General features: G+C 42.1%; 1 protein-coding gene across 26 annotated transcripts in view; it reads left to right on the top strand.

The window, feature by feature from the left end:
• Myt1l (myelin transcription factor 1 like) overlaps window positions 1–27,204 on the top strand; it is a 380,106-nt gene that overhangs the window by 183,209 nt on the left and 169,693 nt on the right. For 25 of the 26 annotated variants that reach the window (XR_005870745.1, XM_040730678.1, XM_040730677.1 and 22 more), the window contains exon 4: window positions 15,944–16,079. The gene's annotated coding sequence lies outside the window, so the exon portion shown is untranslated. Of the gene's footprint in view, window positions 1–12,393; window positions 12,446–15,943; window positions 16,080–27,204 lie in introns of all 26 variants that reach the window. The other variant, XM_040730679.1, reaches the window with a different exon arrangement.

The raw sequence follows: 27,204 nt of genomic DNA, 5'->3' as shown, positions 1-27,204 counted from the left end.
ATCCAGAGTCAGGAAGCAGAGAGGAGTAAACACTTAAGCTCAGTTTTTTTCCTTTTTATTCAATCTGGGACCTCAGTCCATGCAGCAGTGCAGGCCCACATTTAGAGTGGCTCTTCTTACCTCAGTTAACCTAATCTCACTAATCCTCACAAATATGCCCAGGTGTTGTCTTTAGAGTAATTCTAGATCCTTCCAAGTTGACAACCTTAACCATGCCCAGTAGTAAGACAAAGTTATCGTGCCTTATTTATGGAGCTCTGTGCCTTCACTGTATGTCTACTGGCTTTTCTAAGTCCTGCAAAGCATCTTCACACAATGTTCCTTTTAATGTGTTGCCACACTTTATGTAACATTTGTGGCAAAGTTCTTTTGTCTTCAAATAATTAAAAGCTAGCATAAAAGCAACATGCACACTTGGATAATGGGGTACTGTGAGGTACTGGTCGAGATTCCTGATGTGTGGCCTTGCTTTGCATATAATGATCATAATCGTGAGTCAATACTTTGTTGTGTGACCTTGTAACAGAGGAAATGTGGGGATATCTATCAAATGGCTCTGAAAAAGATTAATAAATGAATTTGACTGGACTCTCGGTTATTAGAGTTCTCCAAGACATTACACTGTGCTCCCTCCTGGCATCATCTTCTACTGTGAAAGTTTGAGCCATAGAGGTTGTGAGTAGAGATACAATTTGGTTTTTATATTGCTCTTTTTAATCCCACAAACTTGATACATTTTAAGTCCCAGTCTTAGGAGTTCTCTATATAAGAATTTATAAACTGATAACAGAAAAAATTTACTTCTTTGTAATCAAACATACTTTATTTAGTTTGCATGCACAATGGCTGTGTAGAGTTGAAGAGAGCAGCTACCCTTATTTGTACATGATCTTGGGGGAAGCATCCATTGTTCGTGATTGACAGTGGTGTAAACTGTAGGGTTTTCATAGATATTCCTTCTTGTGGGGATTAAGGTTCATTTCTACAGTGTTCACCCTTTTTTACTGAGGTGGTCATGAATAGAGAACTCCCTTTACATTCCTGAGATAAATCCCATTTGCTCACAGTGTATAACCATTTTGTATATGGCTGGATTTGTTTGTTACTATTTGTTTGGATGTCTTTTACTATTACTAAGGGTTGTTTTAGAAATTTTAAGGGTTATTTTTAATATTCATGAGGGTTATCTTACTATGCATAAGGGTGATTTGTCTGCATTTTTTTTCTTTTCTAGTCATGTTCGTATGCTTTGGTTATCAGGGTAATACTGATCCATAGAATAAATTAAGAGATATTCCTCTTCTCTAAAATTCTAGAAGAACTTGTTAAGGATTACTGTTATTTATTCAGATTGGGGGCGATCACCAGGGAAGTGAAGAAGACCTGGACCTTTAATTCTTTTTGTATTTTCATTATGTCACATATTCATATCTTGCATATAGACCAACTCCTAGGTCTTTTGTCATTATGTTATTAAAATATAATTCAGAAATATTTGCTCTGCGTGCATATTGAATATTATTGAAATTATCTCTTTCTTTTTTTGTTTTTTTGTTTTGTTTTGTTTTTTGTTTTGTTTTTCGAGACAGGGTTTCTCTGTATTGTCTTGGAAGCTGTCCTGGAACTCGCTTTGTAGACCAGGCTGGCCTCGAACTCACAGAGATCCACCTGCCTCTGCCTCCTGAGTGCTGGGATTAAAGGCGTGCGCCACCAACGCCCGGCTGAAATTACCTCTTTCTTGTTTAGTAGGTTTTAGTAGCTTATGATCTCTAGGAATTTTCTATTCCATCTCTGGCATTTAATTTATTGACACACAGTGGCTCACGTTATTCCCTTGTGGTCCTTTTTCTTTCAGTAAAGAGACAGTGACATCTTCACTTTCCTCCCTAGTTTTGGTAATTTTCAGCTTCTTTCCTTTTTCTCTTGAGTGTCCAGCTTAAAATTTTTAACATCATTTCCAGAAAATTTGGCTTGCTAATGCTCTCTATCCTGTTCGTTTTGCTATTGGAGTTTCTCCTCTGATCTGGAGAGTCCCTACAGGTTCATACTATAATCACTTGGTCCCCAGGTACTGGAGCTACTGGGAGGCTGTGGAAAATTTGGGATGTGGTGTTTGTGAGTGTAAGTCATTAGGGTCGGGACTTCAAAGGTGTCACTCACTCCAGGCCTGGACTAGCTCTCAGCTTTATGACCTGAGAACACATGAAGCCCCAGCCTCAAGCTTCTACTGCACAGATGAACGGTCTACTGAATCACCTTCCCCACCATGATGAGCTGAAAAGCCCCCAAACTATGAACTGAAGTAAATGCTTCCTCCATTAAGTTGTTTCTCCCGGGTTTTTCTCACTGATCTGAGAAAAGTAAGATAAATTGTCCTTATGTTCCTAGGTGCCTTTTTCCTTTATTTTATCTTTGGATTAATTTCATCCTTCTTTTTTGAGACAGGGTTTCTCTGTATTGTTTTGGAGGGTGCCCTAGAACTCACTCTGTAGACCAGGCTGGCCTTGAACTCACAGAGATCCACCTGCCTCTGTCTTACTAGTGCTGGAATTAAAGGCATGCGCCACCAACGCAAGGCTTCATTTCATCCTTTTTGTGTAGTATTTTTGTTGCTGTTATCACTCTTGGATAGTTTGTTCTGACTCTTAGTTAGGTTAGTGTTTGAGAGGGGAGGTGGTTGACTTTTTATATAACTTGTTATAAATGTCCATCTAAGCAAGTCTTGATCCCAGATGTCTTTACTTCCATGGCATTTTCATTTTAGTTTTCATACACTCTAATTTGTTCTGTGACTTTTTTTTCTTTCTCATGTCTTATTTAAGAGAGCTTCACTTTGCTTTCAGACGTTTTCACATTCCCCCCCCCGTTCCTGGTTTCTATTTAATTTCATCTCCATAAAAGAACAGCTTCCAGGTTGAAGCTCCTGAAGATTTGATTTGTTGTCTGCCCGGCAGGGTCACTGATGGGTGCATGTGGAGAACGTGGGTTTAGCCATTACTCAGCAGGGTTTGTTGTCTGCTGTGCCTAGTTGTGTTGCAGTGTGGTTTATGGTAACCCATCTTGTAATTTTGCTTGTCCATTATTGAGGGCAGGTGATGACTCCAGCCATTGTCTCTGGGTCTTCTTTCTACTGTGCCTAGTTTTGATCTATATATTTAGGACACTGCTGTTGACTTCGTGTGTGATAGTTCTTTTGATTATTAGATATTCATGACTCACTGAATCAATGTCATTTTCCTCTATAATAAAGTACTTCCTCTTCCATCTATGTCTTCATCAATAGAAAAAAAAGCTCCTGGTTGGTCACTGCTTGTCAAAAGTGTTGTTTCTAGGCTTTAACCTTTAGATTATTTTCATCTTTCAGTCTGAAGTATATTTTTGGATGACTTTAATAGAATCTACTTTTAATTGTTCTTCCAATTTAAAAAAATTCCAATTGGTTTACTCTGCTCACCTATATTGCAATTATTGATAAGTTAATATTTAAACTTTAAACATTAGGGTTTTTTCTATGCTTCCTGTGTCTTTTGTGGTAACTCTGTCCCTTGTTGCCTTGTCTATTGCATTGATCCTTCAAGTGTATTTTTTAGTTCCTTTTTGATTTAGATTAATTTCTCTTGTTTTCTTATTAAAATTTTCTCTCAACTGTCTTGGAAAATATAGCCAGCAGTTAATTCAAAATCACGTAATGCATATTAATACTAACAACTTCAAAATGAGGTTAAAAAAACAACTTTGCTTCTAAATACTCTCGTTCACTCTGCCATCTTTGTAATGATTTGCCCAACAAGTTATACCTTTGTACATGAACACAATTTCAAATTATTTTTAAATTTTATTTTACTCATATGACTATTTTACCTGAGTGCCTGAGGGTGTCAGAAGATGGTGTTAGATCCCCTAGAGGTGGAGTTATGGACAGTTGTGAGCAGCCATGTGGATGCTAAGACTTGAAACCGTGTCTTTTGGAAAAGCAACCAAAGCTCTTAACCACTGAGATATTGATCTAGTCCAAGATTTTTAAAGCTTACTGATTTTTGCTGCTTTCTTTGAACATATAGCAAAATGAGATTATTACATTTAGCATGAATAATAAAGGAACCAGAGACATATATTGGGGTTCAAGCGTCAAGGTGAAGATCAGAGAAGCACAGCAGCCAACCACTAGCTCTTACCTCTACCTCAGACTGGAAGGGTTGAGTTTGTCTCCACGAGCTCTCTCCAAGCCTCAGATCACCTCTCCTCATCATGGCTAGAGACTAAATCTCAGAATGCAACCTGAGACACTGAGTTCCTGTCTTTTATATGCCTCCCTAGGGCTGGGATTAAAGCCGTGAGCTCTAAAGATCATTTAGACTGATTCAATCTTGTATAGATTTGGGTGGCCTTGCACTCACAGCAAGATCCATCTACCTCTGTCTCCTGAGTCCTGGGATTAAAGATGTGTTCCACCACTGTCTAGCTTCTATGGCTAACTAGCATGACTGACTTTGCTTTCTGATACTTCAGGCAATCTTTATTAAATCATAAATAATATACCACCACAATTACAAACAACACATGTACTGTTTTTCCTAATACTTGTGCAGTAATCTTACCCTTGTGTTTTTAAGCATAAAGATCCCCTTCCGCTATTTCTCACACAGCAGGTCTACCAAGTAGTCATCCTCTGTGTTTGTTTACTTGGGATATGCCAAGGTGTTTTTGTTGTTGTTAGGAGTCAAATCCAATACTCCACACATACTAAGCAACTGCTCCATTATTCCTGCATGCTATGTAATTGCTTTGTCAATTCTGCATTCCAGGTAATGGCTCTGACCCTAGTCTATACCTCAGGTTTTTAAACTGTGGGTCTTAACTCCGCATGGGGTCCCCTAGCTAAATTTAGGTATCACAAAGAATTGGTAACAATAAAAAGTTTCAGAATGTACAAAGACCAGTGCTTAAAAATTCAAAGTTAACTAACACATAAAGATTATGGTCATGCCAATACTGGTCCATGCTTTGTCACATTACTTCACTACAACCTTTGTTCTGAACACTCAACACACACACACACACACACACACACACACACACACACACACACTAGGTGGGCACTGTACACACCATCATACCATACAGTAACAAATGCTGCCTAGAATACCTGGCTCAGATTTGAGATCATTGTGTGTTACAAACAGTGATGTTTTTACTGCACATACAAGGTTTTCTGCTCTTACAGAAATGGTGACTTAATTACAGAAAACAAAGACTAAAGTTTTTTGGCATTCCTCAGCAAATTAAGATAACATTGGACTATATTGTGTTAGAATGACAGATTTTATAAATTTCTGACTTGTGTTTCATCACAACCTGCTAAGTGAATTTTGGCTTGGGGTTAGGATGAAATTTCCAACAAATTCTGAAATGTCCCTAAAATATGTCTACCAATGTTTTTCTACATATTCATGTGAAATGGTATTCTAAGCATTGATACTGATAAATTCAAAATATCTATGGACTCTGGGAAATACTAAAGATGCACTGTCTCTTTCAGTATCAAATATTGTTAGGATTTAACTCTTTATATGAAAATAAACAAGCACATCCCTCTTGCTAGCATGCAAAACTACTTTAGTTTGTAATAAATGGTAGAATTACATGTGTGCCAAAGAATCATTTATGATTTATTACCAGTAAAGATTTCTATACCCATTTTATAGAACTGTACACCCAAAGTCACATGCAAATCTTTTAAGAAAGAAAGGTGTAAAAGGGCAAAAAATTTAAGAAGTCCTAATCAAGCACCTATTCATAGTCTTCATTTTTAAGGAATTTGGCTAGATGGAGAATTTGAGGCAGACTCTGAAGACCTTTCCCAGAGGGGCCGCTATGGGGTCAGCTGTGACCCATGGTGTGTCCTCTAAGGAGCTATTTTCCTCTGTGTTTTTCTTTGTCATTTACTATCAGGTAGGCCCTGATGCATCTGGGCATGGGACCCATGTGTGCATATTTTGATTTTGCTTTGTTAATATTCTTTAACATAGGATTTAATTAAGAAAGTTTTCAGCTACTATTTCTTCTGGTATTTTTTTCTGACCCTTTCTTTTTCTCTCCACCTCTTGATTACCAACAAACACCTAATGATAGATCTAGTGAAGCTCCAAACCAAAGCTCTTTTCCTTCCTCCTTCCCTCCCTTCCTCTCTCTCTCTCCCTCCCTCTCTCTCTCTCTCTCTCTCTCTCTCTCTCTCTCTCTCTCTCTCTCTGTCTCTCTCTTTCTTTTTGTCAGACTAAGCTCTAGAGCCCTCCTAAGGACTGTTTCATTTCAGTGGTGCTGCTTAACTCCAGAAATTATATTTGGGATTTTTATGTGTCTACATAATTTGTTCTATATTGACCTCATTACTTGGTAAAGTGTCATTTCTATCATTCCCTTGGATATTTTTGCTCTAATTTTTTATTTCTTTGAACATATTTGTAACCAAGTTAATGTATTGTCTACTGTAAGAAATATTGACTATGAGTCTGTTCCATCAGATACTATAAAACTTACGTTTATGAGAAGTAATTCAATGTCTTTTAATCCATTGTAAAACTTTCATGCAAATGTTTTTAACACTCCTCTCCCCATGCCACCCAACATAGTAAAATCATTGTTTCCATAAAGGCCCTGCTACATTATTGGATAACGAGTCAATGTTGTAAGCCTAAGGTCAGACCCCAGAAAATGGAGAGAAGGCATAGGATAAAACTCTGTGTGCTTCTTCCTCCCCTTTGGCCAGCAGATACCCTCTTGGTCAAGAGTAAAGTCTTGCCTTGTCTAGACTCTCCAACTGGAATTGAAGTCTCTTTCTTTGTGACCCTGAACTCATTTCTAACACTACTACATCCCAACTGGGAGCCTTGCCAGAAAGGGTTCTTTGTTGTCTGTTTCTCCTTTGTGCTAGCATCATCATACTTTTGTTTCTTTTTGTCTATGTTGATTTTTAAAGTATTCTATGACCGCTGGGGTACAAATTTCCCCTACCTGAGATCCGCTCTTATTGGTTCTTTTTTGTTGTTGTTGTTTTTTTTTTTTTTTTTTTTTTGGTTTTTACGAGACAGGGTTTCTCTGTATTGTTTTGGAGGCTATCGGTCCAGCCCGGCCTCAAACTCATAGAGATCCACCTGCCTCTGCCTCCCTAGTGCTGGGATTAAAGGCTTGCGCCACCACCACCACCACCACCACCACCACCACCCCGGGCTCTTATTGGTTCTTTGTTGCAATGAGGTTTTTTTTGTTTGTTGTTTTGGTTCAGAGGCTAAGAGCACTGGCTGCTCTTCCAGAGGTCGTGAGTTAAATTCCAAGCAACCACATGGTGGATCACAACCATCTATAATAAGATCTGGTACCCACTTCTGAGATGCATGCAAACATGCAGGTAGAACACTGTATACACAAAAAATAAAATCTTTAAAAATTAATTGATACAACAAAGGCCCTTTGGAACATGAATGATCATGAGTGGGTCCCAGATGTCAAGCACTGAACTATTTACACTGTTGTATTTGGGATTTGCATTGATTTTATTTTATTGTGTTTGTGCCCCGATTCTTCCTTCTTGGAGTAAGAAAGTATTTAAATTGTTTTGGGGTTTACATGTCCACAGTTCAGAGACTTTTTGGAACTTTAGAAAGACTAGATATTTCAGAGAGACTTTGAACTTTGAAAGAGAGTTTGGATGTTTTAAAAAAGACTAAAGTTTGCAATTTCAAAGACTGAGGAGCTTTTAAGTTATACTATGTTCATATTGTGATATTAAAATGAGATCCTGGAGATGAACAAAAAAGAAAAGGCTATTGTTTAATAGTGTTATATCAATGTGTAATTCTGAAAGGAATTAATTGTCCTGGATAGATTTTTTGTCAACTTGACACATGCTAGAGTCATTTGGGAAGGGGAACTCTAAACTGAGAAAAATTTTATATGTTTGCCTATCAGCAACTCTGTAGGGCATTTTCTTAACTAGTGATTGATGTAAAAAGGCCCAGGAAATTGTAGGTGGTACCATCCCTGGGCAGGCAGTCATGTGTTATAAAAGAAAGCAGGCTGATCAAGTCAGTAAGCAGCATCCTCCAAGGTCTCAGCATCAACTCCTGTCTTCAGGTTCCTTCCCTGACTTCCCTGGATGATGAACTGTAAACTGGAAAGTGAAATAACCCCCTTCACCCCTAAGTTGCTTTTGGTCATGAAGTGCTTGAAATGTTGGACATGTTTCCTGCAAAATCACAGCCTATGGTCCTTGCACTACCGAGGAGAGTGGAGTTGAGCTTAAGCCTGGAGAACTGATGGGAGGTGGAAAGCCAGGTAGACTTGCAAATGTCCTATCTTGAGGAGAAAGTGCAAGGTTCTGGGTTCAGGGATTAAGAGCACTTGTTCTTACACAATGGCAGGCTGCTCCTAGTGATGAAGGACCCATTGAATTCCCTCACCCTCCTTCCTACTTGGGAAAGAATCCAAAAACATCAGAAGCAAACAGAAGATTCTAATAGTCGTGGTCATGGGGTGTAAGGAAAGCCCTGAATTGAGCGTCTACAGGAAGAAGATGAGGTGTGGGAGCTTCATTTGTCTGAGGGTTGGTTTTTTTTTGTTTGTTTCTTTTTGTTTTCAATATTTGTTTACTTTTATTTTTTTGCCAATTCTGACTTTTTTATTTACATTTCTACTATTTAGGTAGCCAGACAAAATAGTCTAATATCTAGAAATCACTTGAAAACATTATCCCCCATGACCCTTTCCTTAGGAAACTAGGGGATAATGTTTTCCGCAGAAAAGAAGGTGAAACAGACAGAGGAAGACTGGGGTGTAGCAGTCACATGACCCAGAGCAGGGATCCTGGGTGTTTGTCACAGGCTATGTCCCCAGTGTAGCACAAGGCCAAGGATCAAGGGGCACAAAGGGATCTTGAGATGTCTTCCAGATAGATGCCTGCAGTGTCTGCTTGTAATATGAGTCAGTTGCTTAATTCTGAGAGAGTTCATGTGATGAACTCACCCGGAGGACACAGTAAGGCAAGCGAGTTACTGATTGGAAGGAAGCAGATATAGGTGAAAAGCATGGGCTAATGCAAGTATGATTTATCTGCCAGCAGTGTCCTCTCTGTTAGGACTATGAAATGTCCCCTAGCGTCTACATGATGTCTGATAGGGCTGTGCAAGGCATGGGTTAAGAGGCATGCTCAGAAGGTGCATGCTGGCAAGAGCCCTGCATTCTCTGTAGAGGAAGCTGACACTAGGTACTCCATCCTTGGAGATACACAAAGATGCATTCATCTGTTCAGGACTTTGGAGATTTAAAAAAGAACAATCAAAAGGAATGTCTAACACACATGAAAATCCTTCCCTCTGGGAACTGAAAACCATGAGAATACATATTACATTGTTTAAAATCAGTGCATTCTATCATTCATTGCAATGTGCTCATAACAGCCACAGCTGGTGCAGCTGGTGCCGAACTTGTTCACATTCTGGGACTCAGAGGAGTGTGTCCTTAGGTCCCAAGTAGCGTTAAGTCCATCAGGTGCGCAGGAAGGAAGGAGAATGAAGCTCATGCTTTCTCTCTCCCATGAGAACCTGCAGAGAGCTGCAGCCTCCCTCCAGCCTTATCCATCTGTGAATAATCGTGTTTGGCAGCTGATATATGCTGGCTCCTCAGGAGCAGAGCGCGCCAGCAGGAGCTCTGAGTTCCTGGCTTGGGTTGTTGCAAGAGGTAGTTTCCTGACTGTTGCCATGCTAACAAAGGTGCTAAAATAGCTGTTTCAAAGACACTTAAAACTGGATAGCCTAGAAATGTCTCCCACTCAAACAGCACCAACTTGGTCCTCTGTTAGAGCTGTATCTTGCTCGTGGCTGTGACTACCCACGAAGGGTACACCACAGGGCTCATGCAGCCAATCAATAGACTATTCCTCCCAGGGACTCCCAAAGTTAGTATGTAGGTGTTTACTTATCACACAACCTGACACTGTTTAAGCCATAAATTTGTTTGTTTGTTTTTTGAGACAGGGTTTCTCTGTGTAGCCCTGACCATCCTAGAACTACCTCTGAAGACCAGGCTGGCTTCAAACTTTGAGATCCATCTGCCTCTGCCTCCCTAATGCTGGGATACCCAGCATCCTCCCTGTAACACCGAGTATCCTCCCTGAGATACTCAGCATTCTCCCTGAGATGCCCAGCATCCCCCCTGTAGTACCCAGCATCCTTCCTAAGATACCCAGCATCCTCCCTGAGATATCCAGCATCCTCCCTGAGATGCCCAGAATTCTCCCTGAGATGCCCAGCATCCCCCCTGTAGTACCCAGCATCCTTCCTAAGATACCCAGCATCCTCCCTGAGATATCCAGCATCCTCCCTGAGATGCCCAGCATCCCCCTGTAGTACCCAGCATCCTTCCTAAGATACCCAGCATCCTCCCCGAGATACTCAGCATCCTCCCTGAGATAGATACCCAGCATGGCTCTGCTGTCCCTGAGCACATAAAAACTGTGGTTACATTTGCTATAGTTTCAACATGAGTTCTATGGTTTTGCTCCTTTTCTGTGTATAAGCATTTCCTCTGATGCATTCTTAGTAACCTTCATGTGCTAAAGGACTCTTGGGCATCCACAAAGAATAGTGAGTACAGGCCCCCCACTCTCTTGACCACTTAGCCTTAACTCTGGAGGTTTCAGATAAGCCTTTTCAGAAAAAAGAGTTCTGACCCACCCTCCCTACCGTGGACAGTGAAAGCACATAGTAACAACATATTTGAAGTTGTTTCATAGAATCCAAAGTGTTATTGTTACTACTACTCATCCCCAATGTTAGGAATACAAGTTGTGTGTATGTGTACATGTTTGTGTTCATACATGAATTTTAAGTATTGGGGGGGTGCATGTGTGCATGTGGAGGCCAAAGGTCCACCTCAGGTATCATTCCCTCAGGATGCTGTCCACTTCCTGTTTATCAAGACATCCTAGAACTCGATGATTTGTCTAGATTGTCTGAACTCAAGCTGATGAAATCCCCTAGTCTCCACCTTCTGAGCACTGAGATTACAGACATGAGCCATGATGTGCAGATACCTGGTGTGGGCTCTGGAGGTAAGATTCAGGTCCTCCTGCATTTTACCAACTGATCTTTGTCTCTAGCCCAGCAGGGAAAGTACTTAATCTTTCTAAAAAAAAAAAAAATGAAACCAAGAATGAGTGGGCTCATGGAACACTCATGGAACCCAGATAAGAAGTTGGTAAGTTAGATTTCATCAAAAGCTACAGCTTTCCCTCAACAAAGAATCCTGTCAAGACATGGAAATTAGAAGCAAAACACTGGTACAATAGCTGAAAAACTTGGTTCGTAGCTAGGATTGAGTATGTAACACACGACCAGCTTTTGTCAAGACCAGGCTGGAGAAACTCACAAAAGCAGCTGACCTGAACAAGAGGGAGCTCATATACTCCAAACTGATAGCTGGGAAACCAGCATAGGCCTGACCCAGACCCCTTGAACGTGAGTGTCAGTTAGGAGGTCTGGGCAGTCTATGGGGCCTCTGGTAATGGATCAGTATTTATCCCTAGTATACGAATGAACTTTGGGAGCCCATTCCACATAGAGGGATACTCTCTCAGCCTAGACACATGGGTGAGAGCCTAGGCCTTGCTCCAAAAGATATTACAGACTTTGATGATCCCTGGGGAGTAACAAGGGGATGGGATAGGGGGCTATTGGGGAACAGCGGAAAAGGGGAGGGAGAGGGAACTGAGATTGACATGTAAAACAAGCTTGATTCTAATTTAAATTTAAAAGAGGGGGAACTCAGTAAGAAAATGGACAAAGGCATGGAGCCAGATGTCACTTGGGTTGACCGACCATGCAATATTCAGGCCCACCATCTATGAAGGAAGGGGAGATCAACCCGAGAGATATGTACCCACATACCACCAGAATGACTGATGAGATAAATAGACATAGCCCCACACTTGGCAGAGGCAAAGAGACTGATACACTGATGGTATGTGATTTGGCACAGACTTGGTGGAAAACCTGTTAGTAATGCCCTTAAAACTCAGCCTTATACTTCCTAAGTAGTCCACTGCAGCCTTTTAGTTATCGACCTGGAATATTCCCACTAACTTTTACTCAAACGTTTGCAGCAGCTTTGGTTTGGAGAACCCCAAACTAGAATTGCCCAGATGTCCTACAGAGGATGAAGGTCTAACCATGGGACAACGTGTCATGGAATGCCATTCAACCATGGGAAAGAACAAACTGTCAATGATCAAAGCAACCCAGGGAGTCCCCAGAGGAAAATGCTAATTAAGAAAAGCTACTTCTAAGGTCCTCTAGTGCAAGACTCCATTTAAAACACATTCTTGTCATGTTGTCATTCCAGGGGCTGAGGGGCAGAGGTGATGGGAGCAGAGAGAAGGGCTTGCTATAAAAGAGTAAGTAGCCTAGTGTCCTTGAATGGCTGGTGTTCTGCATGCTGACAGTGCCAGTGGACACCCCACCTACACACACGGCAGTGTTATAACGCTGAGCACACAGGGTTAGCCAGATGTCTGTCAGCTTCCCACCTCTGTAACAAAATCCCCAGAATCAATACCTTAGCAGAGAAAAGGTGATTTTGACTCCTGGATTTACGTTCAGCTCAAACCCAGGAAGAACACCGCTTTAAGCCTTTGGCAGGGTGCCAGATGCAGTGGAGAGGAACAGGAGGCAGAGCAAACTCTGTCAAAATCCCAGAGCAAAGCAGGGAGGAAAGCTTCAGGCCATCTTAGCTCTCTTCAAGGTCATCCACCGGGACCCAATTCCCAAAGTTGACAACATCTCCTAATAGTACCACACTGAAGACACTACTTACACACACACACACACACACACACACACACACACACACACTGGTGGATAGTCAGCAGTTCAACTGTATCATATACAGACACACACACATATTCCTATAAAACTTCAAAGTCTGAGCAAGGGTAGGATGATCCAGTGCCGCTCTGGGTAGATGATGCCCCATGATTTTTCAAGATGCAAGGGGTATAGAGTGAAGGGGAAGTGACATCCTCATAGCATCTCTTCCAACCGCATCTGAATCTTCAATTATGTCAAAACAGTTTAAAACACAAACATGAAGAATATAGTTACAAAGAAAAGATTGGTGAATGTCTTAAAGAAAAGTGCCCAGACTCTCTTCTGGGCAGTGAGGGAACAGAGCAAGGGGAATAGTGGGGCTTGTTTCTACTGCATGCTAAATATTCCACTTAGAGCTCATCCAGGATCTACCGGAAGTGAACGCACAACATAGGCTACCTCCCAGGGCACTCTCTTCGCCAATACTAAGCAACTGGGCAAAGGTGGAATCTTATGTGATCCTGTCAACTTCCCTGTAGATTTCTACGCAGTGGAAGATATTAGTCAAAGTATAATGTATAGGTATGTGTATGCAAATGCGCAGGTGTATGAACACACACACGACACACATGAAAAAGGCATCGAGTGTGTGTGTGTGTGTGTGTGTGTGTGTGTGTGTGTGTGGTGTTGTAGTCTATAGTCCACTTGTTATAGAATGCTGTCCTCTGAGTAAACCAGCCTCCATCTTCATCAGATTGTTGTGCCTACTAGCAGGCACTCATCACCATCTGTTTTGTTGACTGCTGACATTCCCTCATTAGGAGGAGGAGCTGGGGAAAGTCATTGAACCTTCATTTGATTTTCCAGCCTCTCCTCCCAGCCATTTGTATGCAGTTCTGCTAGAATTCCACATGGCCTCAGGGTCTTAGGAGGTGCTTTCTGGGGAAGTTCATCTGAAGGGGTGATGCCATCTGCATGGCTGTAGGGAAGCCATTATCAATGCTGGGTGAAGAGTTTCCCACGGTAGCTGGTTTAGGGTCACCCATGCTCTCTACACGCTTGTTGAGCAAGCCCAGTAAAGCTCATAGGCTCTTGCGCAGGTTCGTTCTGTTTGTCAGACTGGTGTACACTCAAGTCTGTGAAGCATTTTCTTAACTGCAGATTGATGCATTAGGGCCCAGATCACTATGGATATTGCCACCCCTAGGGAAGTATCCTACACTGTATAAGAAAGTAAGGTGAGCAAATTATGGAAAGCAGGCCAGTAAGTATCAGTGGTCTCTGCTTTAGTTCTTTTACTCCAAGTTCCTGCCTTGGCATCCCCTGATTTCAGGCTATAAAGTGTGGTAGAGGTAGAGCCCTTGGACCACAAGAAGCAAGGCCTACTTACATTTATCCATGGATGTGAGGCATGCTTACATAATAACATTTCATGAAAACAAAATATGACTTTAATCACAGCATATCACTAACACAACCCTCAAATGTGTACTCAATTGCTTGTTTGCTCTATGTTGGGTTGCTTCTAAGATATATTTAAATTTGTCACTGGGTGCTCTTTCTATGACAGAGTCAGTATCTTCTTTCACGAAGCATCGAATGTCTACAAGCCATTTTGGTAATGGCTAATGTTGCATGTATTAGTACTTGTGACTACTGTATAAGTATTAAGCAGGAGTTATAAATCCATTGCAGGCTAAATACTTGGAAGCTGTTTTATAGTTTCAATAAATAAAAGGTTTAGAATATTCCTTAAGATATTACTGTGTTCCTTCATCTTAACTGTCAACACGCCACAACCTGGAGTCACTTAGGAAGCAACTCTTAATGAGGAATTATCTAGACAGGTTGGCCTGTTGGTTTATCTGTGGAGTGGTGTCTTGATTACTAATGAATATAGGAAGACCTGCCTTGATTGTGGTACCATTTCATGGGCTGGACCCTGAATTGTGTAAGAGTTAAAAGATATCTAACCGAGCATAAAAAACAGCCAGCTAACATGGGGAAAACCATAGAAACAGCTGACCTGATCTATGGGAGCTCACAGACTAAGGACTAATAGCCAGGAAACCTATTAGGGACAGAACTCAACCCCCTGAATGTGGGTGACAGTTATGTGACTTGATCTGTTGGGGAGGACCCTGGCAGTGGCACCAGAACTATCGGAAATGTATGAACTGGCTTTCTGGAGCCCATTCCCTATGGTGGGATACCTGGATTAACCCTGATACAGGTGAGCGGAGCTTGGTCCTGCTTCAACTTGGTATGCCAGACTTTGTTGATTTCCCAAGGAAGGCCTTACTCCCTCTGAGGAGTGGATGGGGGTGTGGAAAACCAGCAGGTGGGATGGGAGAAGAGGAGGGAGAGGGAACTGGGCTAGTGTGCAAAATGAAAACAAATGTTTAAATAAATAAAAAAAAACAAAAACAAAAGAAGCAGCTAACAAGCAGGCAGCCCAGGTATGTCCATTTCTCAACGCTGTTGACTGTGATGTGATGTGGCTAGCTACTTGGGTTCCTGCCCTGACCTTCCTGAACCGACGGACTATAACCTGGAATTGAAAGCTAAAATAAATTCCTTCTGCCTTTAAGTTGCTTTGTATTTTATCACAGCATGAGGAATTAAACCAGGACACTTGCTTTTTTGTTTTTCTTTTAAGGCAGCAAATAAGGAGCTCTTGCAAAAATATTTTGTGGGTGTTACCACAGGTAGGTTTACTAATCCCTGAAGTGAGGAAAATAAAATACAAACTGTGACTCTCCATCTAGCCTCATGATCCACCACATTATCTCAATGCTTTTCAAGCCAATCGCAAATAATTCCTTTAGGTAGTTGTATCAAAACATGATAGTTTTATGCTATTTTCACATTACAACATTTTTCTATAGGGAATGTGCTGTGATATGGGGGCCAGTGTCACCATCCCCCCTCACAGGATGTCTGTGTGCTTAGCCTGTTATTGCTGCCCTACTGATTGCAAATGCAGTACAAACAGCAATGTGTCCTAGTAACCACGCCCCTCATGTAGGATTGTTGTTTTATTGTGAATATCAACCTCATTATCCTGTCTTTCTATTCTTCTCTAGAGTGACCACATCTGGCAGAAGAGGAGAAGATGTAGTTACTGAGTCCGGTTCAGTCTTTGTGTCTCTCACACTGTCAACAAAGGAAAGGCTACAGCTGGCCCTGCAGACATATGGAGATTCCAGGAGCCACGTAAAGGTAACGCTCATCCTTGCCTTAAATTAAAGTTGTCCATTTGAATTGCTAGAGTTCTCGCCCATTGCTTCATATATTTTAACAGACTTATCCCTTAGCCTCCTCTCTCCTTTTCCTCCTCTCCTTTTCCTCCCTTCCTTCCTGCCTACACACCTGTGTAACTGCCTTGTTCTCTATCCCATCTGTCTTTCTTTTTCCTTTCTGAAGGTAAGAAAGGTAACTCAGGCTGACCTTGACTGAGTGCTGGACCTGAATCTCCTGCCCAGCATGTTTATGGAAATTAGCATCATAATTTCAGGGCTGATGTTTTCCAAAAGTTCTGTAGCTTATATACGTATTTTTTCTGTAATCTAAGAAGAGTCAATCCTTTGAAAAAAATCATCACTTTATAGTGGTATGATGTTGTAGATAGAAATAAATATATTAACTTTATTATATGTTTTGAGATTTTTCTTTCATCTTCAGATCTGATGGGTTTTCATGAATTCAATACATTTTATTATTGTACATCATTTGTTTCATGTATTATAGTTTAAATGTATAACAATAGTATCTTCCTCATATGTTTACTGCTTAGTTAACTGAGCTAATATTTTAAGAAGTTAACTTCTTTAAATAGTTGGTTGATATATTTTTAATTTATATGTGTATATATGTACATATACAATATATGTCAAGAGAACCATATAGATATATAAATACATATTATAAATCACTTTAATTATTTTAGTATATAAACATAATAAATATACCTAAGACTATTCAAAAAAAGTTGTCCATTTGAACAAGCATAAAAGTATGCTTGTGAATTGAGGGTTTCTGATTTGCAAAGCAAGGCACACTCTAATCTCATTGAGCAAACTCACTGTGAAGTTGTAGCATGTTGCCTGTTGCTAGACCAGGACCTGGGAGAGCTCTCTGATTCAACTATGGCATTAAATGGAAGTTTCACGGTGCTGTTAACAGGACCACTCTTCATAGACACAGCAGCTCCTTGGTACTAACTCCTGAGAAGCTAGATGCTTGCATTTTTAGTTTGGTTCAGAGCTTTTGCATTTAAGGTAGGGTGTTTTTATTAGGACTTCACAGCATGGAAAGGATGTCATAGCCCTTTACTGTTGGTGGACTTTTCTGAGCACCATGAGACTCTGCAATCTGTCCCCTTTCCAGGATTCCAGGTTATGCTTCTTTTGTCAGAAAAATGAATACAAAATAGCATAAAGCTCATCTTAGCTGTGTCTAGGCACATAGCTTAGGGGCCCTGAAAATATTCGTATATGTGTATGGCCTTCACCAGCATCTACTTTCAGAGTCCACATATCTAAAAATCTCAACTTGACACCCACCAAGCATCAACTCCTCTTTCTTCCCAAGCAGCCAGCATCCTTCCTCCTGTTCCTAAGATTTGGGGCTCCTGGGTCCTTTGTGTGCATAGGGTCATACTGTATCAATCCATCGGAACTGCTCTGTTTCGCTTTGCATATTGTCTTTAGTAGATTGTATATGACTTTCCTTCCTTTTTAAGGCTGAGTGATTTGTTTTTGTTTTTTTCAGTATTGTAATTGTCAATCTTTTAAAAACACTTTATTATATATTTAAATTAGAAACAAGCTTGCTTCCCATGTCAGTCACAGCTCCCTCTCTTTCCCCTCCATGCCCACTCCTCCCCACCAGCTCCCCACCCAATCCCCCCACCCCTCACCAGGGAGGGTAAGGCCTTCCATGAGGGAACTCCAAAGTCTGTCATATCATCTGGGACAGGGCCTAGGCCCTCCCCCATGTGTCCAGGCTGAGAGAGCATCCCTCCATGTGGAATGGACTCCCAAAGTCCATTTATATGCCAGGGATAAATACTGATCTACTCCCCAAGGCCTCCTCACTGACACTCAAATTTAGGGAGTCTGGATCAGTCCCATGCTGGCCTCTCAGCCATCAGTCTGGGGTCCAAGATCTCTCCCTTGTTCAGGTCAGCTGTTTCTCTGGGTTTCACCAGCCTGGTCTTGACTCTTTTGCTCATCACTCCTCCCTCTCTGTCACTGGGTTCCAGGAGTTCAGTTCAGTATTTAGCTGTGGGTGTCTGCCTCTGCTTCCTTCTGTCACTGGATGGAGGTTTTAGGATGGTACATAAGATAATCATCAAAATCATTATCAGGGAGAGGCATTTAAAGTAGTCTCTCCACTACTGCTTAGATTGCCAGTTGGTATCATCCTTATAGATCTCTGGAAATCTCACTAGTGCCAGATCTCCCCTCAAACGTAGAATGACTCCCTCTATTATGGTTTCTCTCATCCTGCTCTCCTCTATTCTTCCCCAACTCAACCTTCCTGCTCCCCCATATTCTCTTCCCCCCCTCCTCTTCTCCCCCTCTCTTTTTCCTGGATCCCTTCCTCCCCCCCTTGCTCCCAAAATCTGCTCAGGAGATCTTGCCTCGTTTCACCTTCTCTGGGGTACCATGCATATCTCTCTTAGGGTCCTCCCTGTTTCCCTGACTCTCTGGCAGTGGGATTGTAGGCTAGTAATCCCCTGATTCATGTCTAAAATCCATATATAAGTGACTACACACCATGTTTGTCTTTTTGTGACTGGGTTACCTCACTCAGGATGGTTTCTTCTAGTGCCATCCATTTACCTGCAAATTTCAAGATTCCATTTTTTTCCTCCATTGTGAAATGTACCATATTTTCTCTATCCACTAGTATACTCTTACACTGGACACACCCATGTCTCCCTGTTCTTCACCTATCAAGGCTGATGCTGCCATAATCCAGGGTGGAGAAATAGGGGTTTAGGTCATTGCTTTCATCACTTCTGGGTATGTGTCTGTAACTGGAAACATGAGTCACATAGGTCAGACAGAAGTTTTAAATTTGTGAGGAAACTCCATGATTTTTCTAGTGGGTATGCCATTTTACACTCCTGTGAACACTTTCCAGTTTTCAATTTCCCCGCACCCATTTCATGGGTGGCTTTCACTCTGTTGATAAGGTCCTTCAAAGCATCCAAGTTCTGTGACTAAAAAAAAATAAATCATGCAGTGCAACTTGTTATCGTTGTTGTCACTCCTGGAGTTTTGGCTCCATGTCCAAGAGTCACCAGGTCTGCGTCAGAAAGCGGCTCCTCTGCATTGTCCTGAGGGTTTCACAGTTTTAGTGTTCATGTTTAAGTCATGGTCCATCTACGGACTTAAGGTGAGGGTCCAGCTCGATTCTTCTGCATTTGAATCTTCTGCACTTCCCAGCATCATTTGTTGAAAAGACTGTCCTTTCCATCTTGGTACTCTGTCAAATATCATTTGGTCTTGTATGCAAGGGTGGGTACCAGTTGCTTTCTATGAGTCTTTATAACCTACCCCATCCCCACCCCACCCCCAGCCCACACCTGTCAACACCACACTGTTTCAGTTATAGTGACGCGGCAAGTAAGCTCATCTTGGCTACTCAGAGTCTTTTGGGATTCCATTTGCATTTTAGAATATTTCTTTGAAAAAATGCCCTCAGGGCTTTGATAAGGATCACACTGAATATGTGAGTTGCATGGCTAAGATTCCTAATTGGCTACAAACACTGTCTTCACTCTTTCTAGTAACGAGTTTCGGCATGCAATTTGTACTGTGACTTTAATTCTTTTTCTCAATCCAGAAAGTAATATTTATGTTTTATTACCTACTTTTTTCTGTAAACAATAAGCTTTTCAAATTCTGGCCTGAAGATGTTGTTTCATTCTTGAGCAACTCTGTTTGCTGATGGTAACTGGGTGGGTGCTGATGGTGCCTGGAACACTCTATGGCAGGCGTCTTTACCATGGCATACACAGTGTTCATCATAATAGACTAGAGACTCGTAAACACAGGTGTTTCCAGATCATAGAGCATTATCTATGGCCACAGTCAACATTAACCATGAAGAGAGGCTTGGGTGAAGGACTAATTGTGTACACCTGCCAGTTTCCATATGCTGCAGTTACATAACCCTGTACATATTTACCCCAAATGCACAAGCACCAATCTCACTGAAGGGAGGTACCTGGTATTCCAACTCAAAGTGCAGGAGCTCTATCAACTTGCCAAGGGTCCTAGGGTAACATCGTTGGTAGTAGCCAGGGTTTATATTCCAGACTGAATGGAAGAATAAAGGTGGCTGTTGCAGATCCAGTTTCAACATCCACCACCAACTTCACATGGCCTTTGGATTTCAGACATTAATTGAAGTTCATTTATGGTTTAAGAAAAACATTCAAAAGTTTACCTTAAATTTGGCAGGGTGGTGCCCACCTGTAATCCTAGAACATGGGAGATAGAGAGGCAGAAGGACCAGGAATTCAGGTCAACTTGAGCTCGGTAGTGACTTCTAGACCAGCCTGGGCTATATGAAATCTTGCCTAAAAACAAACAAACAAAAAGAACTAACTGAGCCTGTGCTGGGTTCTGGCAGCTTCTGTGAAGGTGCTAAGGGACAAGCCTGTACTCGTGGTTTCTGCACCTGGTTTTCATATTCCAGGAGCTTTCTTGTCACTTGAGATGCAAAGTAAGAGGAAGCCATTGCCTCAAATGACTCCAGAGAAACCCAGAAAAGGCATGTGAGAGATGTGACCTGTTTCTGGGTTAGATTAGGAGCCAGCGTACGTCATACTAAGTCAGCAAGAGTTTGTATAAGATGACATATGATGGCAATGGCATGGAGGTTACGCAGCTTCAGTCCATCGTTCGCAGGTGGAGCATAGGACAGACCAGTCTCTCCAGCAATGTATGCATCCTCCCAACACTAGCAATGATACGGACTCCAGACTCTCATCTGCTGGTCACTCCATCTACCCTGTAAAACTGACCTGGAAATGGCATGTAGAACAAGGGCATTTTTTCTGTCCCCTCATGTCCCAATTACCACTTTGATTGCTGGGATGTGGACACCTGTGGTGCCCTGCAGCTGGCGCAGAGGAAATCCAATTCACTGCACCAGAGCCTGAGGAGAAAGCTCATCCCATTTCCATGCTAAAGATATGACTGAAAATAAAATCAATATCTGTTTCCGGAGACGTACGTGGATTGCATCCTGAACGTCGACAATTTTAACAGAGCTCACGTGTCCAGAGGGAGAATATGCTGACTTAGCACCAGATTTATAAATTGGTGTTTCTCTCCTTGGAGAAGATGTGCTTACAAAGTTAAGTGGTGTCTCTGGCTTTAGTCCTGGTGCTTCCGGAAAACTTGAGCTCAGATACATCCCCTCAAAGCCTTAGTTGATAGTTGAAGGGGCTGTACCAAGGTCAAACAAGATAAGTTCCACGAATCAAATCTACTGCAGAAGCATGTACAAATGCCCACTGTGTGACAACCTTGGTAGTGAGTGTACTGTTCCACTTACTTCATCCTCAGAATAACATCTGAAGTAACTTCTTACCCATATTCATAATCATGATATGTTAGAGTAAGGTAGTGGACAGAGAACTTAAAGTATAGGCAGGCATTTTACCTTTGAACCCATTTCTCTGACTACTGAACCACTCTACTGAGCTATGCAGAGCCAGGCATCCTATGTTGTGGTATGTATGTATGTATGTATGTGTATGTGCATGTGCATTGTGCAATGGATTGTGCACATGCACAAAGAGCTTACAAAGCTGCTGGGACAATATTAAACCAAGCTGTCTCATTCTGTGGTACGAAGCTGTCAACAAGAGCTTCTCATTTATTTTTATTTGCGAATTATAATTTTTTTCTTTGAAACAGGGTTTCACACCATAGTTTATCAGTCTGTCCTGGTAATCACTATGTAGCCCAAACTGGCTTTTAACTCATGACAGTCCTCCAGCCTCAGCCTCCAGGGTACAAAGATTATGTCTAGCTTACCACTCTCATACGTTTTTGCCAAGAAAACAACCTAATAATTTTGAATCATACTGTCAGTATATTGCTAAGTCCTTTTGAACTGTCATGATTCACTTGTAATTTTTTATAATACTGGTGACTCCATTTTAATATGATGTTATAAATATTATGGAGAGCTAAAATACATAAACTTGTTTCATCTTTGATTTTCCTGGAATCTGTCTTAGAAACATCATAGAAACTTGCCTTCCTTGGGACTTGCATTTTTGAGGTCATGGACCACCAGCCTTCTGGAAAATAGAACACCATGTTCCCGTTCCTGTCCTCCCCTTGAGGACAATGAAGCTACAGCCAGTAGGTGTTTCAATAGAAGCAAAGTTGAGAAAGAAGTAGGCAATGTCACTTGGGCCCATCACTCGGCATCGTCTACCATCATTGATGGTAGATGAGGGGATTTAGATAACAAGGAAGATAGGAGGTGCTGACCAGCAGAGTGGGGTCTTGCTGAGTGAGTGGAAGTCAGCCATATGAGTGTCTTATGGTATTCAGCCTATGACCTTCCTCAATGAGGGAACTGTGAGCCTGAGGGTCCAGCCCAGGTAGACCCAGCTATCCCACATAGTAATGGTAGATCTTAGAGGCACTTTCTCTATTTTTGCTTGAAGTAGAACTAAAGTGTGCCCTTGCTCTGATACTTAGAACCCCATAGTCGCTGCAGCCACACATCCACAGAAGAGTTGTGCCCTGCAGCCTACATCCCTGACTGTCAGAATCGATTTTCTAAGTTGCTGTGTTTGGTAGGTGGAGTAGAGAGTGCTGAAACTGTCCCTGAGGTCATAGGTGTCAATTATTTTTAATATTAATTGCATTGACATTCAGATTTCATAAAAATGGACATTGGTTGGGTGGGTGTGACTTATCCAGTGCCTGGGTTTAAACTTTGACACAGTGTTAGCTCTGATGCCCCTGGGGTTAACTATGGACAGCCCCATACCTAGAAAGGACCTTTAAAAATTATTTAGCCACAAGAAATGTGATCATTATATTTATGGGAAAAACAGATGAAGCAGGAAATTATCACCCTACGTCCAAATTGACAAAAACTGGGTGTTTTCTCTCATATATAGATGCTGGATTTTACTTTTTAATCTATATATACATACGGGGTAGTTGTGTATGGATGTGAAACTAGGAATGGGGCCACTTGAGGGGAGAGAAGACTGGAGAGGAAGACAGAGTATTTGTGACATGGAAGAAGAGGGGGCAGGAAGAAATCACTGGGCAGGATACTGGAAAGGGAGAGAGAAAAAATGGCATCCAAGGGAGTGGCACTATTAGACGGTGTAGCTTTGTTGGAGTAGGTGAGATCTTGTTAGAAGAAGTGTGTCACTGTGGGGGTGGGCTTTAAGTTTCCCTATGCTAAGGGTACTCCCAGTGTCACAGTCCACTTCCTGTTGCTTGCAAGATGTAGGACACTCAGCTACTTCTCCAGCACCATGTCTGCCTGCACGCTGCCATGTCCCACCATGGTGATAATGCATTGAACCTCTGAACTGTAATCAAGCGACCTCAGCTGAATGTTTTCATTTATAGGAGTTGCTGTGGTCATGGTGTCTTTTCATAGCAACAGAAACTCTAACTGTGACAACCAACCTAAACAAAATACTTATGAGGATCCCACATGGAAATCTTTCTTATGCTAATCTATAATACAATTAAATTCCAAAACAAATGCATGCATAAATAAAAGTGTTTTGAAAATAAGATAAGTCAAGATAGTACTAAAAGCATAACAGGAAGAAAAAAGAAAAATAACAGCAACCCCCCAAAATTCCCTAATAAAGAAAAAAGTGCATAAAAAGTCAGATGAATGTGTAAAGAGGAACAAAAAAAGAGAAAGAAGAACAATTGTCATACTACTGAAATCTGTGGTGGGAAGAAACTTGCCCTGCTGGGAAATTATGGCCTAGTGCTTAAACTAAATACTATACTGACTTTGGGCTTTTTTTTTTACTATTTTCATATTCTCTCCCTAACAATAGTTTACACCCTACCCTTGGATTTTAATTTTTGTTTGACAGAAAGGTTGAGTGCCATCTAATAGGGACCAACTATTATTAGTTCTTCTAAAGTATATTCTGCCAAAACAGCAAATACCATATTCCATTTTGGGGTCTTTTAGTTAAGCCTCCTTATCTATTATCAATGATTCCCTTTATATGAAGTCAACCAAATTGAACTTTCAAAGTTCTGTCCAAGGCAGATAGCCACAGCTATATACTGAACTGAACTCCTAGAACCCAGTTGCAGAGAGGGAGAAGTGATGAGCAAAGGGGTCAAGACCAGGCTGGTGAAACCCACAGAGACATCTGACCTGAACAAGGGGAAGCGCATGAACCCCAGACTGATGGCTGAGAGGCTAGTATGGGACTGATCCAGACCCCCTAAATTTGAGTGTCAGTGAGGAGGCCTCAGCAATCTATGGAGCCTCAGGTAGTAGATCAGTATTTATCCCTGGCATTCGAATGGATTTTGGGAGTCCATTCCACATGGAGGGATACTTTCTCAGCCTGCACACATGGGGGAGGGCCTAGGCACTGCCCCAGATGATATGACAGACTTTGGGGATCCCCCATGGAGGGCCTCACCCTCTCTGTGGATGGGTGGGAGGATGGGGTGGGGGTTGGGTTTGAGAGAAGAGGGGAGGAAGTGAGAACTGAGATTGACATGTGAAGCAAGTTGTTTCTAATTTAAATTAAAAAAAAGAAAAATGCATTACATTGTGAACTAGAAAAAAAAAGTTCTGTCCAAAAGTAGAAATGTGTAACTTGGTTTAGTATAAGAAGCACAATACAACACATCTGCCAAAGAATACTAATGTTAGGGAAATACACTCTTTCTCTTTGAACATATGAAGGACTTACCATGTAGCCATATTGTCCAGAAGTTTCTAGACTCATCCTTGTTGGGAACATGAGGGACCAGGTGCATAGTTTAGTTTCCTTTAGCATTTTGTGCATGCTCTAATGTACAGGATAAAAACCATACCCCATAAGAAGTCTTCATGAATGCAGAGACCCACGCAAACCACTTAGGTGGAAATGAAACTCTGCTTGTTATTCATTAACCGCTGGTTAAGTCTGAAGGGGTCACTGCTTTTTGAACATAGATGATATAGAATAAAGAAGACAGAATCTTCCCTTATCAGAAACACTTTCAAGTTAAACTAAAATATGCCCAGGTCCTGGGGTGGGTGTGGTTCTAACTAACTCTGTACCTGTGAAAAACCAAATACGAAACAGCAGGGCTGGGATATCACAGATGTGGACAGATGTGGTGAGATACTGAGCTGAGTGCTGTGGCAGTTGTCACACACATAGTGGGTGGAGGCAGAAGGATTAGGAGTTCAAGGTCATCCCTAACTACATAGCAAGTTAGAGGCTATCTTGAGCTACATAAGACCAATCCTCTCAAACAAAACAAAACCAATACATAATTGAATTTGACAGGAAGCTTGACTGGAAATGGACGGGGTGGGGGGTTTTAGGAGGCAGTCTGGATTTCACATTAGAAAATGTGCTTATGCTACTACAAAGCCTACTACAGGGGGCTCTGAGGCCCAGTTTCGGTAGCCTCCTCACTGGCAGCCATCAAACAGGTGCTGCTGCTTTGAGGACAAGTGTAGCACAGTGACTAGGATTATCACACAACTTGGGGACAGCCTGCCCTGTGTAGCCTCTCCACCTCAGCTGCTGCATGTACAGAGCCTGTATGCTGAGGACCCAGGACAATCTTGCTGCTCTATATTCACTGCAGCCACTCAACTCCCTCTTCTGTATGACAGTAATAATCACTGCGTTTTCACCTCCCAGGGCTGTGGTAAGGGTTGGATGAGTTTAAGTGGCACTTGTCACATGGTAAGCCTAGTAGGAGTGAGGCTGTGTTTGTGACACTTATTGACGTTTTCCAGGAAAGAGCAGTGTTTGGGAAATAACACAAATATTCATCCATGGGAGACTGCCTAAGAGATTGTGCTGCATTTATCTCATGGGACAGCATGAGATTTTAATGAACACAATTACATGGACCTAACCAATCATTTCAAGATACAGCGTTACATAAGACACTACAGGATATAGAACTATGTGCAGAGTGCCACTTTATCAGTTAGTGGTTTGCAAGGGAAAGCAGGGCCCCAGGGGGAAGAAATGGGAGAGGCTCCCTCAGAGGGAAGGGATTCCTTTGCATGGCCTACCCTTAGATGTTCACCATTGTGTTATATATGCCTGTGTTCCTCATTAGAAGTAACAATCAAGTTAATATCCATTGCAGAGAAACTCTGCAGGCCAGCATATTGAAATCACCCCAAAGATACAAGCTGATAGTGTCCCTGTGGAGTAAAAAGCCCCGCCCAGGTAATGATGTACTCCCCAGACATACTAGCAGGGACACGCCAGGAGAGAATGCTGAAGTAGAATGCAATGATAGTATGGTGTTGTAAATACAAAGCACAGGGATAGTTGGCCCTCAGAGACAACAGGGTTCTCACAGAGTCCCAGCATTCCAAATGCATGTGGGGTGTAGCACGGAGGCAGAATGTTCCCCCAGAATGAGCAAAGGCTCTTGATGAGAATTACAGCGCACTCTTGGAAGAAGCAATGGAGTCTCAGAGCCTGCATGAGGCAGCCCTAGGAGAGGGGACAGGGCAAGCAGGACATTTCATTCCCAAAGACTGACTTAAAATGTTGCATGTGCCCTCCCAGAGACTCGGGAGGCAAGAGAGGAGGACTCAGTCCACAGAACGAGGTCTGTTCATTCTCTTTCCCGCACTGTGTGTCGTGAGCAGGTAGGTAGTTCTGAGGATGATCTGTAAATTACTCAGCTCTTACTCACAGCATTTTCCTTGCTCCACTCTGCAGGAACCTATCCCAGGTTCTCTCCCAGCAGGCTCCCAGGGGTCCAAGGACTGCTTCTTCACTGCCTTGGAGAGCGGGCTACACCCATGCAGTGCAGCCCAGCCTGCTGGAAGCCTGCTTCAGAGCCCACGCTCTCTACAGAGTGACGCATGAGGCTCATCTCCCATTGCTTCATGGGAGAGTCACATGCCTAGCTCTCATTAGGACTAATGGCAGCTTCTTACATAAATTTTATAGGGCAGGGAGGTGGGAGGCAAGCTGCTTCCATTCTTCAGGGGTTTTCTTACCGCGGCCCTCCTTCCTCTGCGGCCCTCCTTCCTCTAGTCTGGAACTGGCTTCTGCGTCTTACCGGGTACCTTGCACTCGAACTGCCAACTCTCTTTACTA

This window comes from Mesocricetus auratus, unplaced genomic scaffold, assembly GCF_017639785.1.
Source record: "Mesocricetus auratus isolate SY011 unplaced genomic scaffold, BCM_Maur_2.0 Super-Scaffold_100024, whole genome shotgun sequence".
Classification (NCBI taxonomy): domain Eukaryota; kingdom Metazoa; phylum Chordata; class Mammalia; order Rodentia; family Cricetidae; genus Mesocricetus; species Mesocricetus auratus.
The sequence above is the reverse complement of the archived record's forward strand: the minus strand, read 5'-3'. Positions and strand labels throughout refer to the sequence as shown.